The sequence below is a fragment of the Octopus sinensis genome, linkage group LG1 (genome assembly GCF_006345805.1).
Source record: "Octopus sinensis linkage group LG1, ASM634580v1, whole genome shotgun sequence".
NCBI classification, from domain to species: Eukaryota; Metazoa; Mollusca; class Cephalopoda; order Octopoda; family Octopodidae; genus Octopus; species Octopus sinensis.
Window position 1 is genome coordinate 124127220 of NC_042997.1, and position 15005 is coordinate 124142224.

Genomic DNA, 15005 nt, shown 5'->3' on the forward strand with positions numbered 1-15005 from the left:
TTATTTAAACAAATAAATTCACATATAACGTGTTTAAAGTGTTTGCTTGTTATTGGGGATACAATACAGGCGAATAAGGATTCCAGGATCTATGCATACGGAACACTGACTAGAGACCTTTCGTAATTAATCTATTTCATGTTCATATTTATTTATCCTAGTCTTCGAGTAAAGATTTATTGATAAATAGATGATCTTTATATCCTTTCAACCTGTGGGAAAAGGGCATCCTTTTCAAATGTTTACTTTTTTTCTGCGACAGTACTGCAGTTTTGGTATTAAGTCTGTATGAACGCAACTTACGTTTCTGTAATTTTTAGAGTTTGCTGTATCCTTACTGCCACGAATTAAGAGGCTTTCCCTTAAGTTATCCAGTTAATGGTTGTCACCGTGTTTTAAACACCCTCTTTCAACAACTCTTAAAACATCTTATGTGTTATTAAAAATATTTTTTAAAAACGGGTTTGGTATCATATGACTTGGGGAATACTATACAGGGAAATAAAGATTCCAGGATCTATGCATACGGAACACTGACTTGAGACTTTTCGTAATTAATCTATTTCATGTTAAAAATATATTTTAAAAACGGGTTTGGTATCATATGACTTAGTTCTATCATTTTTTTTTATTTGCAGTCTGAGTTACACTTTGTGTATGATATCCCCTGCTGTGATAGTCTAGATGCTCTGTCCGTTGTATTGAGCAATTCAGTCTCTCGTGATTCACCTCCACATACATCACTTGCTGGTGACGCCGCATTGATTTCTTTATTGTTTTGAACTCATTCTTGATGAAATGTTTTTTTAGGTTAGAATAGAACTCTTTGTTTTGATCAAAGAATCGCCGACGCTTTTCAAACTATCTGATTCTTGGTATTTTAGTGAGCTTCACTTGTTTCAAGCCATCATTGATAACGGATACCTTTTCTTTTTCGTTTGTTATCTTCTGTTTCTATAGCTTTTGATTCGTTTTCCAGTCGTGTTGTTGATATTATTAAGGATTGCGGAGATATTTTTTCTCTTGTCTATTTTCTTTAGACTTTGTTTTCCATGTTGTTTGCTTGAGTTTTGATATTTTTATAGTATCATTATTATTATTACAATTATTATTATTATTATTATTATTATTATTATTATTATTATTATTATTATTATTATTATTGTTGTTGTTGTTGTTGTTGTTGTTGTTCTTCTTCTTCTTCTTCTTCTTCTTCTTCTTCTTCTTCTTCTCCTTGTTGTTATTATTGTTGTTGGTATTATTATTATTATTGTTGTTGTTGTTTTTGTTGTTGGTGGTGTTGTTCTTAGTGGTGTTGGTGATGGTGGTGGTGATGGTCGTTGAGGTCGTTGTGATCGTCGTGGTTTTGTACTTGTTGGTAGTTGTAGTGGTCGCGGCGGTGGTAGTGTTGGTGGTGTTGGACGTCTTATTTTCTTATTGCTATTGTTATCATCATCATCACCATCATCATCATCATAATCATCATCATAATCATCATCATTACCATTAATATATTTTTTTATTATCAGCACTTGTATCTTATTCATGTTTCTTGCCAATTTGTCAATTTTTTCAGTAGCCGTGTTATGATAACCATCCAACTATTGTTGATACGCCATCTCTTGATCACCGATCCGAAAAACACTTAAATTAATGGCCAAGTAGTCAACACTACTATTATATCATAAAAAAAGTACCTACTCTGTTTGACAAATTCGTATACTTTTGTAAGGATCATTATTTTTTTTACATAATTAGCATTGTAGTCAAGTTAATGGGTTTAAGTCAGAATTTCTTGAGGGAACTTTTGGGAATAAGAACACATGATCCCGCGTTATGCAGTGCTATGTGATATGGAGTTCCTCCGTAGACCGGAGTCATGTGGTAGTCTGCCGCTAAAACAATTACTTTCATTTGGGTAGAGAATCACTTTTTATCCGGTTCCTAAGCTGGAATTGATTCTTGGTTGTCTTACGTGGAGATGTGTTTTTAAGCAATCAAAACCTCATTTCAGCCTGAAGAGAATTTCATCACCCTTCTGGCAAATAACCCATTTTACAAGGTCAATTGTTCATAGTTCCTCGCAAATCTCCCATTCATTCGAGATATTTTCTTGTCTGTGTGTTGCATGTTTCTTGGTCTGTTTTAGAATTTGAAGGAGTAGGTATATTGAAATTTTGTATTTTGTTTCATTGTCAAAGCATATACTCTATCTTTATTATAATATTGCCTGCAAGTCACCCACTTATGATTTAAATATATAAATTTCTTTAGGCTATGAATGTTTTGTATTGATTTTGTCAAATATGTCAACAACCTGGCTGATGACTGTCATAGAGGCAGAAACACATGAAGACAGCTGTTCTGTTATATCACTTCGTAAATCATCCTTTGACTTGGTTGTTCAAACTCATGCCACTGATCGTATTTTCACTATATCTGTATGTCTGTCTGTCTGTGTTCGTGTGTGTGCGTGTGTGCGTGTGTGTATGTGTGTGTGTTTGAGTTTATGTGCGTCGGTGTGTGAGTGTATGTGCCTGTAAGTATGAAGGTCTATATACGTTTTTTTTTCTTTTCTGTAGTTTAAGCTTAGAGCTGCGGCCATGCAGATGCATTGCTGCATATAAACAACTATTAATAGAATAACATACAAAAACACTATGACACTCAGCTACCCAGTGTCTCCTGGCACGAATATTAAATTTATTTCGCCACTTTTCAACCTGAAAACTTATCATATGTAAATATAGAGATTACCCCAGTGCAATGTAGAACATGTCCAATAGATCTGACTGCCAACATCATCTGTTACAGTAAATGTAAGTAGTGTATCAATACAATATGCTCATATTCTCATGCATATCTATCTATCTATCTATCTATCTATCTATCTATCTATCTATCTATCTATCTATCTATCTATCTATCTATCTATCTATCTATCTATCTCTCTCTCTATATATATACATATATATATTTATATATCTGTTGTAATTACAATATTCACCAACACCTCTCTCCTCCGGTTATTTGGCCTGAACACCCCGCTTATAAACCTAATAATATAATAATATAAGGAGACTCAAGTTAGTCCAGGAATACGAGTTTGCATAATTGATATTGGGAGTGAAATCGGATATTAAATCACTGCTGTATTAACGTTGTTTAATTTCGTTGCCATTGTGCATTTAAGAAAACTAACGTTGTTTCGAGGAACATAAATATTTCGTTTATATAATGTATGCATTATAATAGTTCGAAATATAACTCACCCGCTGTATTATATATGTTTGTGCCTGTATATGAATGTATGTCTGTATGTATGTTTGTCTGCGTTTTTAATATTAGAGACAGACAAAATTTTTTGAGATCCATAACCTATATTGTTTGATGTGTCATGATAAAGACACTGATGTCTAATAATTTATATTTGCACAGCTACGTAGTGTGTTTATGATTCACTGGTGTAAACCTTACAAGTGTTTCATTGTCATGTGTCACTAAGCTCAAAGCTAACTGAAATATTTGTGACCCATCTTCACACATCAATAAGAACTAGAGTTAAACGTCGGTCATATGGTTCACAGAGAACCATGAAATAAAGCATGGGATATCTACCACTCTCTCACTTTCTCTGTTTCTCTTTCACCCCCCCTCTCTTTCTCTATCTATATTTCTTTATCTATGTATCTATATATTTTGCCTTCGCAGTGTATTTGCTGCATTTCCTGTGCAAACATTGTGTGTGTTTGTAACGGGCCGCTTCCTATTTGATAATTGATATCACAAAGACTACATAAATGAATTATGAAATGATTTATTGATATTGTATATTGAGACTAATGTTTATAACGTTGGAGCTACTGACCTATAACTAGAAATATAACATCTACAAAGCGATTATTGTTATTGATGACAAGTTAAATACAGTGGAGCGACAAAAGAGGAACTATCTCAAAAGTAGGAGTCTCAAGTTGTTATAACGTTTTTTCATTAAAAGCAAATGAACCTAAATTTCACCATTGTTGAGGTGAAAGGCTGATACAAAATGGTGGAAGAAAAGAATGAATAAATGCAAATGTAGGACCACAGAAATATTTTCAGAATACATAGAATTATTGGGTGCTTTTCTGCGGGCAAAAATTTAGTACAATTTGCATACACCTTAATAATTAGTATTATTCTTGTATTGTCAAACACTTCCGTCAAAATTTTATAAATATTTCGACTATTCTACTATCTCCTGATTTTACCTGTGTAAGAATTCGATCTACTGTTATTGTCACAACAGAAATTACAGAAATAAGCATTGTTTTTGAATTGAAAATACCATTCATTTTCATCTCTCTACGAACTGGAAATGCGAGCATGAAATCTGTCACGATGAGACATTCGTTGCGTGTACAAGAGTTTTGTTATTTGTGTGTAACACTGAGGAATGAATAATGGTGAAATCAAATTTTGATTTCATTCAAGAAGTAATAAAAATATTTAATTAAAATGACTGGTGTTAAAAGATTGGAGAATAACTGTAACTTCATAGTATAGACAGAATATGGGATGCTTCACTTTCTGAATAGACGACCAGTCTATCCCAAGAACCGTCCTCAATTGACCTCCTACCGGTTTTCAATTGTCGTATCAACTAAAGTCATGTAAAATAATGTGTGATTCACAGAAACAAAATAGAAACGTTTATGTTGCAAAATATTGTTATTGTTTAACTCCATGTCAACCCCGATTAAGAAGATTTATTATTAGAGGCATGTCGGCCATGAGCAACCCATGTCTGTACATCAAAAATGACATTTTCTAATGAGTACTTTTAAAGATGACACGCATGAGGATTTATAGATGATTTGACTGGTAGTTTTAGTCGGTCAAAAACTTGATAGTGGCTGTATTGTGGGATCGTATATTGCAGATGTTTTGATGGCGATGTTTTCATTTATATTACCCGCTCTAAGTTTTGTGCTTTATAAGTTTACGAGAAAAGACGGGAGAATTCCCATCAATTTTGTACGTCTGTAGCCTGTACGGATGTCATTGTTGTTGTATGCGTCGAATGTCTTCAGAAATAAAGTGGACGCGATGATTTCGAATCCAAAGGCGTTGTAAACTAGCGATAGAGGATAAAATTATTGTTTAATGTATTATAACTGATCCGGCTTAAAAAATTACGAGGAAATTACATGACGGTGAAGACAAGGTATAAGGTATCCTTAGATATCTACGGCGGTGGATGATGATGTTGATGAGAATGGTGATGACGACGACGACGACAACAACGACGATGGTCGTGGTGGTGGTAGTAGTGGATGCGGCGGCGGTGGTGACTCTGGTTGTGGTGATGATAATGATGATGATAACGACGACCACGACCGCGACCACGACGACCATGACGATGGCGACCACGATGATGATGATGACGTTGATGACAATGGTGACGATGACGATGACAACGCTGATGAATGTGATAATGAATGTGATGATGATGATGATGATGATGATGATGATGATGATGATGATGATGATGATGATGATGATGATGACGACGATGATGGTTTCAAAATTGAGCACAAAGCGTACAATTTTAAGGCTGGGATTGAGTCGATTACATCGACACCAGGGAAGGTTAAAATGCAGAGTTAACTTTGGTTTGACAACAACAACAGCAACAGCAACAACAACAACAACGACACCAGCACCAATAATAATAATAATAATAATTATTATAATAATAATGTATTAGCCTAATGAAAGCTACAAAAGCATTGACGCAAAAGAGAAAAAAGCAATGAGGAAAAAAGGATTGAGGAAAGAAGAAAATTTTAATGGAAAAGAAAGACTTCCAAGCTGCTTGTAGAATCTTCACACAGGCATGGTCGCCATGACCACTAGGGCAGCTGCTTTCTTCCTATCCCCTTGTCTCTATTTAGAGGTGCATGGTTATTCAGAGTAGGTCCGTCCTTGCCTCTCTCACCTTCGTTTCACAAATTCGATGAAGGGCGGCTCTTACTTCTCCGTATTAACTTTCTTTTTCAAGTAAATATGGAAATTGAGGTGCGCTTCGCCAAAGCAAGTCTGTCCTCAGACCTTTTAGTTTGGTTCAGAACACAACCTCTCTCGTTAATGCCACCAGATTGGTAAATACTACCTGTCCTACCCGGCTAAAGAAGGTGGCGAGATCTACACAATGGACTCAACAGAAAGCCTGATCCATCCTACACGCGACAGCAAATGTTCGACATAACTCCAAAAGTCCAGTGCTACAGACTTACCTTCTGGTCCAGAGAAGGTCTACATTCCCAAGACCCAGCACTTTTCGAAACAACTTAGTCTATCCGTCACCCATTATCGGCAGACTTGGAGATGCGTACACCTCGAAGCCCCAGAGATGGGTATGAACTGTTGCTCCTTGAAAATTCTGGCCTCACTGAGTAGGTGGCCAATTTCCAAGGCGATCGCAGGATACGTGCATTCACACTGCCTACTGTGAGCAGTCGTTCGACAAGAGTGAGGGAAGTGAGAAAGAAACACTTACCTTATTGCTGTGGAAGGACAGGTTTTCCATCCTTCCAGCTACTTGTGTATGTTTCCACAAGCTTCTCTTTACAGAATCTTACATTTCTAGTTCCTCGGAAATCTCCCATTCCCTCGAGATATTTTGTCGTCTGTATGTTGTAGGTTTCTTGATTTGTTTTAAAATTTGAATACCAGCAAATGTGTTATGTAGTGGTGTCATAATGATGTTGGGCATAATATTTTAATGCTAATGAATCTATTCTATTAATTCTTTATTGTATGTGTTTACGGCCCTGTAGATGATAATAACTTCCATTTGTTCGGTTTTTTGATGCAGATTTGTCTGTTGGTGTAATTTGTGTATGTTGTGGTATTTGTACTGAAGTTGGTGTTTCTATTGATGGTAGCGGCATTTGTAATACACACAGAGTTGGAATTGATGTAGGACTTGTTACATTTAGTTCTCTCCTTTTGTATTGATTAGTTTATTTCTTATATTCTTTCCCTTTCTCTTCTGACGGGAACGGCTTTCTATTCTTCCTTCTGGTCACTTTCACCTCAAGACATATTTGTGAAATCCAAAAAGGGGAGAACTATGTGTGATATGATATTACTATTGGGGTTGTTCTTATATTGATATTGATCTCCATCTTTGAGTTGGAGTTTTTTGTAGATTTTGTGTTCTAGTGCCACTGAAGGTCTCGCCACTGATGTTGCATCTATTGTTGCATTTGTGTTAGGAACCTCTGCTGCTGTTATTGTTTCGGTCTCAAGGGATGCTAGTGAGTTTGTCCGCTGTTGGGGCTGAATTTGTGGGTACTGAACTTCTGGCGTTGATAAAAGAGGTCTTATTTCTTCGGCGTCTCGATGTTGTAAGACCTCATTGAACTGGGTTACAATTCTACATATGCAATAACTTGACTTTCTCCCCTCCGCTATCACTCAAATTTGGGAGCCATCCAGGTGGTCGATAATGTTATGTTCGTCTTCGATTTCTTGTTTTGTTTGTGTTGTTATTCCCATCCTATCACTAATGGGTATTTTCTTCATCTCTAGAATCAACCTTTTTATAAACCAGAGGGCTTATAAATGTGATGGTTATTTCTGTTGGCACGGTTATGTTTGTGGATTGGATGCTTCCATCTGCTGTAGTCTCTGATCTCACTTCGACTATGCAGCAGTTTTCCTTCGACTGACATGGATCTTGTGTTCCCATACACGACCAAAGCTATTTTGTATTTGCTCATCACTTGTATTTTCTACTCGACGCGATTTTGCTCCGATGCACTAGAATACAACTGTGTATCTTTCTGTAGTTTCTGTAACGTAGGGGTGGTGGATTTAGGGTTACCCGTAGTCCTTTGTTTTACACTCTGTCTGATCAGTTGTAAATCTTCATGTTTTAGATGGTATTTTTGAGATTTCTTACAGCACTTTCAAAGGAAATTCCTTTTGTAGCTATTTGGCTGTATTCCTTGATGCTAGCGCCCTTACTTCTCATGGGACTGTTTGTCTTTGTATTTCGCTTGGTAACGTAGCCATAACACTAATCATGTATTATAAGAAAAAGAAGAGGCGTTAGATATGCATACCTGTATCTGTTACCTGTTATTCATTGAATTCATGTCAATGAGACAAGTGACATTCCATCTGATGCTTTCTAATATGTGTGTCGCCCCATGACATGCAAGAATTGTACTGTATTCAATATGCATTTCCCGTAAGTTTTGACATTTGAGCTACCTAAAATATCTACATGTCTCAAAGAGTTTAAAACCATGTGTTATTTCTTACTAAAAAAATATTAAATACAGCATTTTAATGCACATCAGCAAGAATATCTAAGGCAAAAGTGAATGTTGATGGTACAATATAGAAGGTTAGTCGCAGTGACGCTCATTGGCATATGGTGTGTGATGCGTTAGGACTATTTCAATGAAAATGCTGAGAAACAGAAACTCATTAGCTGCTAGCTCAGCTATAACACTGACTCGGAAAAAACTGCTTCGTTACAGTATATAGTAATATCTTTTATTCAACCTGGTAGAATAGAACAAATGTATGTAATATGTATATATATATATATATATATATATATATATATATATATATATATATATATATATATATATATATATATATATTACAACGTGCCGTGTTATGCATTGTGCATGCTTATAATCATATATATATATATATATATATATATACATACATACAGAGGCATACGCGTATTAAATTATTATTCCATGTATAGTAATTTAAGTGTTCGCTTATTTGAAGAAATAAGCTTTGGATTCCAATAATTTTACTTGCAACGGTCCAGTGCACATAACATCATGTTCATTACTATTGTGTGTGTTCCATAACACTTTCCGCTCTATCAAATCAAATATCTGCTTATTATATATATATTGAATCAAAGCTTATTCTAGTATTGTTACTGTACATATTTGCATGTCAATAAAATACATATGAAATATATCTAAATAGTTTCAGTTTAACTATAAATGTGCCTGCCAAAAGGGCTGCTTTAACATACACATTTTCCTATATATTAAACTCCTAATACCTTTTTATACTACTCATGTACCTTCCACAATTGAAACAAGACCAGGCTGATGTTAATATCATATACGATACAACCATGATATCAGTATTTCGTTAAGTGTTTGCATTTGCGCCTATTTCTTCTCATTTATGTTCTGTATAGCTATTGATCATGACTTTCGGCGTTTACACTGCAAACAACAGTGACAACAACAACGTGCCGTGTTATGCATTGTACATCCGTAAGCTAGCTGTATGAATAATTAACTACTTCCTCATTGAGATTTATTCACTGATTTAATGAGACAACAATTCAAGTGCTCTAAGGAGAATGATTTTTTTTTTCGGAAAGCTATTTAATTAACTTTTTCTACTCTTTTCTTAAGTAATTATTTTACGCTCTAGAATCAATTGGACGCTTAACCATCATCACAGCCATCACCGGCGCCATCACCCACACCATCGTCGTGTTTCCTCTTTCATTCTCGTAATATTCATCAGCACCCATCACCACCACCACAAACATCCCCCCCACCACCAAAACCACCACAAACACCATCACCACCACAACCGCCGCCACTACCAATGCCATCATCATCATCATCATCAACATTATCGTCATCATCAACCTCCTCTTCATCATCATCATCTTCTTCTTCTTCTTCTTCTTTCTTCTTCTTCTTCTTCTTCTTCTTCTTCTTCTTCTTCTTCTTCTTCTTCTTCTTTCAGCTCCTCCTTCGCCGTCTTTTTCGTTAACCTCGTCGTCGTCATTGTCATCGGCTCGACTCCTTCAACACCGTGGCCATCATCTTCACTGCCTCCTTGTCTATCGCCGTAATTTTACCACCCATCTCTTCCTTTACAATATATCATCGTCATCATCATCATCATCATCAGCAGCAGCAGCAGGAGCAGTAGGAACAGGAACAACATCAGCAGCTGTTCCAATAAAACACCATTATTGCTGCCACAGCTCTATAATACTTGTGTATTATTATCATTTTCAATTAAACACTCTTCCCGGATCTGTTTGTTTCAAATAAATATTTTTATTTATATCTTGTTTCCTGTTTCATTGTAAATGTGTTTGAATGTCTGAATGTTAGTTTGTTTTTCTGTTTCAAACCTTCGGGTCACTTTAAGCACGGCTTGTAAACATTGGTTTAGATGAAGCCACATGTCACTATCAATTACAAATAATCAAGAAGCATTGACAATTAGTTCAGCATTTTACGGCAATATAGCAACTTAATAGACATTGATCTAAACATTATCCAAATATAAGAACATTATATAAGGAAAATAAACTGCATTCCACTTAAATTTCTTATATTTCTTTCCAAGTATGTCGTTACCAATAATGATTTCTTGAGTTAAGGAACACAAGTTTTATAGTTGAATTATTAACCAATGTGATGTGGTGAAGTTTAATATTTCCAAAATGGACATACTGGTGTCTGTGAATTGAAATGTTTTAATGCGCAATTAAAACAGAATCATTGATTGAGGTTAAACTCTTGGCAGCTTTTCTGTGAATTCAGATTATAAATTTTTGGAGAAAATCGCAACTGGTAATAATAGTCAACGATTGTCACTAAGTAAAAATCCTGCTTTTAATTACAATGGATTGTATTTATTATTATTTATTGTTAGTATTTAAAATATATACGTTTTGCTTGTTTGACTCAGTATTCTTATAAAAAAACATTGTTTCAAATTGTTTCATAACTAGAAATCAAAACAACGATAAAAAATTAATCGTTCTATTTAGAATACATAACATATAATAACGATTATTAAGATTTTGGCAAAACTTATTTTATTTTATACACATATACATCCATATATATATAATATATATATATATAATATATATATATATATGTGTGTGTGTGTGTGTGTGTGTGTATACATAGACATATATATATATGTATATATATAAATATAAATATATATGTATGTATATATATATATATAATATATATATATATATGTATATATATATATATATATATATATATATATATATATATATATATATATATATATATATATATATATATATATATATATATATATATATTACTCTCCGTACGGAAAATGCATTTTAAAGTGTTTACTGTGCTCAGTTTTTGACAAATAAAACTGTTTAATGTAGGAGTGTTCAATTAAATATATATGTTTTGAAGAGAAATGAGTGCATGGTCCCATGTCCAAGCCAGACAAAGCCGATTAACCAAGGATCACTTCTACTTAAATACTTTTTATATACTTTACAACGTTTACAGAAAAGCGAACAGTGAAATCTCTTTCTTACAGTAAGTCCATTTGTCGGTCATGCGCTGTGGATCAAAACAAGGAATTTACATAAAAAAAAAAACATTGTTAATGCTTATTTGGAGAATACTTATAAAATATATAATTGTAATCCAATTGCAGTATACCAGTATTTACAGATATTCTTGTAAGAAAATCAATTTTTGCCTATTATTTGATTATTTGACATATGAATTTGTGCAAGGGACCTAGACTCTTTGGCTTCATTTCAGGAAAAAAGTTTCTTTATGTCTGAAAAATACACAGACATTAAGCTGTACGTGTAACTATTTTCTTCATGTCGTAAAACATTGAATTCTCTGGAGCAATAATGTAAATTTCAAAAATATTATTAGATTTTTCTTAGTTAGGAATTTTGTTTTATGTTCTTCATTTTTATATAGTTTCAAAAAAATTAGTAAAGTTTACAGTCAGTAAATTCGGTTTACATAAATACGATTATATATTTATGGGTGCTCTGTTATGTAAATGCCATCACAGACACAAACGCAAACAAACTCTCACGCTACTATATATATATATATATCTATATATATATATATATATATATATATATATATATATATATATATATATATATATATATATAGAAGTTATTAAGGTAGCTATTCGCAATTTACAACCAAAAGACACATGTATAGTCGTCGACACCCTTAGTCACCTTATTGAAACACACACACTTTCTCTCTCACACTCTTTCTCTCTCTCTCTCTCTTTCTCTCTCTCTCTCTCTCTCTCTCTCTATATATATATATATATATATATATATATATATATATATACACATGTATATATATATATATATAAATTATAATTTGGGGTTCCGATGAGGTACCATCATGCCTAGAAATAGTAGTTAAAATTGACTCTAAAACCACATCATAATATGGTTTTAGAGTCAATTTTGACTGCTATTTCTGACAATGCGGTGCCTCTTTGGTACCCTCAGTTATAATTCTTCTTATATCATTATATATCAATAAGAATTATTCCCTATAAGATTTTTCCATGCTCGCCACTTGATATGGCCGTCAAGTTAAATAATGGTCTTATCTCTCTCTCTCTCTCTCTCTCTCTCTCTCTCTCTCTCTCTCTACACACACACATATACAGATATATATTCATAATAGTCAAGATGTTAAAATACATGACTACCTTCGAATAGTGAAATCTGTTTCAGAATTATTGTGTTGCCATCCTTCACTGTATCATTTTCTTATTCTTCTTCAACCGCCAGAAAGTATTCGCAAACATGCGCGTGATAATTTTAAAAAGACCTTAATACATCAACATTATTTGAACGTCTTTAATCATATCTGCTCCACCAGAGCTGATACGAAGATAAATAGCACTAGTAAGTACAGCAACATCTCCAAACATCAGTGAAATATCAACAACGATCTCCCTTGTTACACATTTTGGACAATCATTAACTGAGCAACAGACCGAATCGATGATTTGGCTATCTTTCTGATTGTTTTTCTTTTATTATTACAACACTATACTTGCAATTTTTTCGTCTCAATCTCTCATTATGTATGCGTGTATGTACTACAGAAAAGATGGCTAAAACATTAATGAGATCAGCACTGCTGCAGATGATTCTCCTGTGTTGGCAGCGAGATTGATCACTGTTGATTCGGTATTCAAGGGTTAAGACGTTGCCTTGTTGTTGCTGTTAATTCTCATCTAAGTTGCGATGAATCAAATATTTAAAGATATTCAAACCAAAACCATCACAAAGCGTAAGCCTATATTGTCAAGTGGGGCTCATTAATTTTTCTAAGACAAAAGATTGTGATGTGAGTACGATTTCGCTGCTACATCTGGGATGCCGATTAAATCCTCAGAGGCCCCGTCATTGGCTATATTCTTATGTCTATATTCCTGTAATCAAGTATAGGCTTTATTGATTCACTACGCTTACTTGTTTGTTTTATCTGCGTAGACTTCCCAATGAATTGGTTTTCTATAAAGCAAAATGTATGATTTGAATCTTCCAGCCTTACGTGACATTTTCTAATAAAATATTCTGGGGTTTATTCTTTTAAATTTCATTAGAACTTAATATTAGTGACTAGGGTATAATAATTTTATTGATCATATCCATTTTCTTAGTCCTTTTACAGGTGCATGAAATGATGTGTGCGTGGTGCATATATCTAAATCTATCTATCTATCTATCTATTTATCTATCTATCTCCTCTCTTTCTCTCTCTCTCTCTGTATATGTAGATATATATATATATATATATATATATATATATATATATAGATATATATATATATATATATATATAATATATATATATATATATATAATATATATATATGTATATTTATATGTATATATATATGTATATATATATATATGTACATATATGTATATATATGTTTATATATATGTAGATTAGATAAATAAATAGATAGATAGATTACATACATACATACATAAAAGCATACATAAAAATTAGAAGGTCATACGTCCTGACGTGTAATCCAACCGGGACTACCAGAGGAGTTTACAGGATTCTATGGATTCATATATTATTCTACCAGTTTACACACACACACACACACATACACAGTGACACACACACACACACACACACACACACACCACACACACACACATATATATATATATATATCTTAGAAATATGTTACAAAAAGAAAATAGAAACTACACGTGGTAATATAAGGGGAAAGAAGAAAAAATCAACGAAAATGCAAATTGTAAATCAAAATAATTAAAGGGTTTTTATGAAAAGTAACGAAATATATATACAGTTAGATGAACTGAGGTAGGAATAAAAGTAATAAAAGTCATTATTGTGAATTGTTAAATAGTGTGTGTATATATATATATATATATATATATATATATACTTGTATACACGCATTTATACGTATATATATATATAATCGTGTGTGGATGTATATATGAATATATCTAAATATATACATGTATACAGCAATCCTTCGCCATATCTCGGTTTACCTGTCTTGGTTCACCTATCGTGGTTATTTAAGCTTACGTCGATTCCTCTGTGATGCTGTTTTGCAATCATAATAAAATAAATATATACAACTTATGAAAATTATATATAATAAAAGTATACAATACAGTAGTGTTTATAATTCGCGAATTTTCACCTGGTTTTTAGGCAATTAACACTCACAATAGTTGAGTGTTACAGTATATACATAATACACACATATATATACCTTCACATACATACATATACATATATATATATATATATATATATATATATATATATATATATATATATATATATATCTATATATATACATACATACATACATACATACATACATACATACATACATACATACATACATACATACATACATACATACATACATACATACTTATATATATGCATAATATAAATATATCCATACAAAAGTTAAGGAATGGAGGTTCTGCTCGCTATGAAACATATGTACTCTGTTCGTTAGCTCTTGTATTCCTCTTCGCATACCCGGCAACCCTGGTTGCCTACCGTGAAATATAAAGAACAGTTTTCAGTTTATTGTACATCGATGAGAAAAATAATCCACAAACT

At 33.2% G+C, this 15005-nt stretch overlaps 1 protein-coding gene across 3 annotated transcripts in view; it reads right to left on the reverse strand.

The window, feature by feature from the left end:
- LOC115210959 (glutamate receptor 4) overlaps nucleotides 1-15005 on the reverse strand; it is a 676560-nt gene that overhangs the window by 106222 nt on the left and 555333 nt on the right. The gene's annotated exons all lie outside the window — the stretch shown is intronic.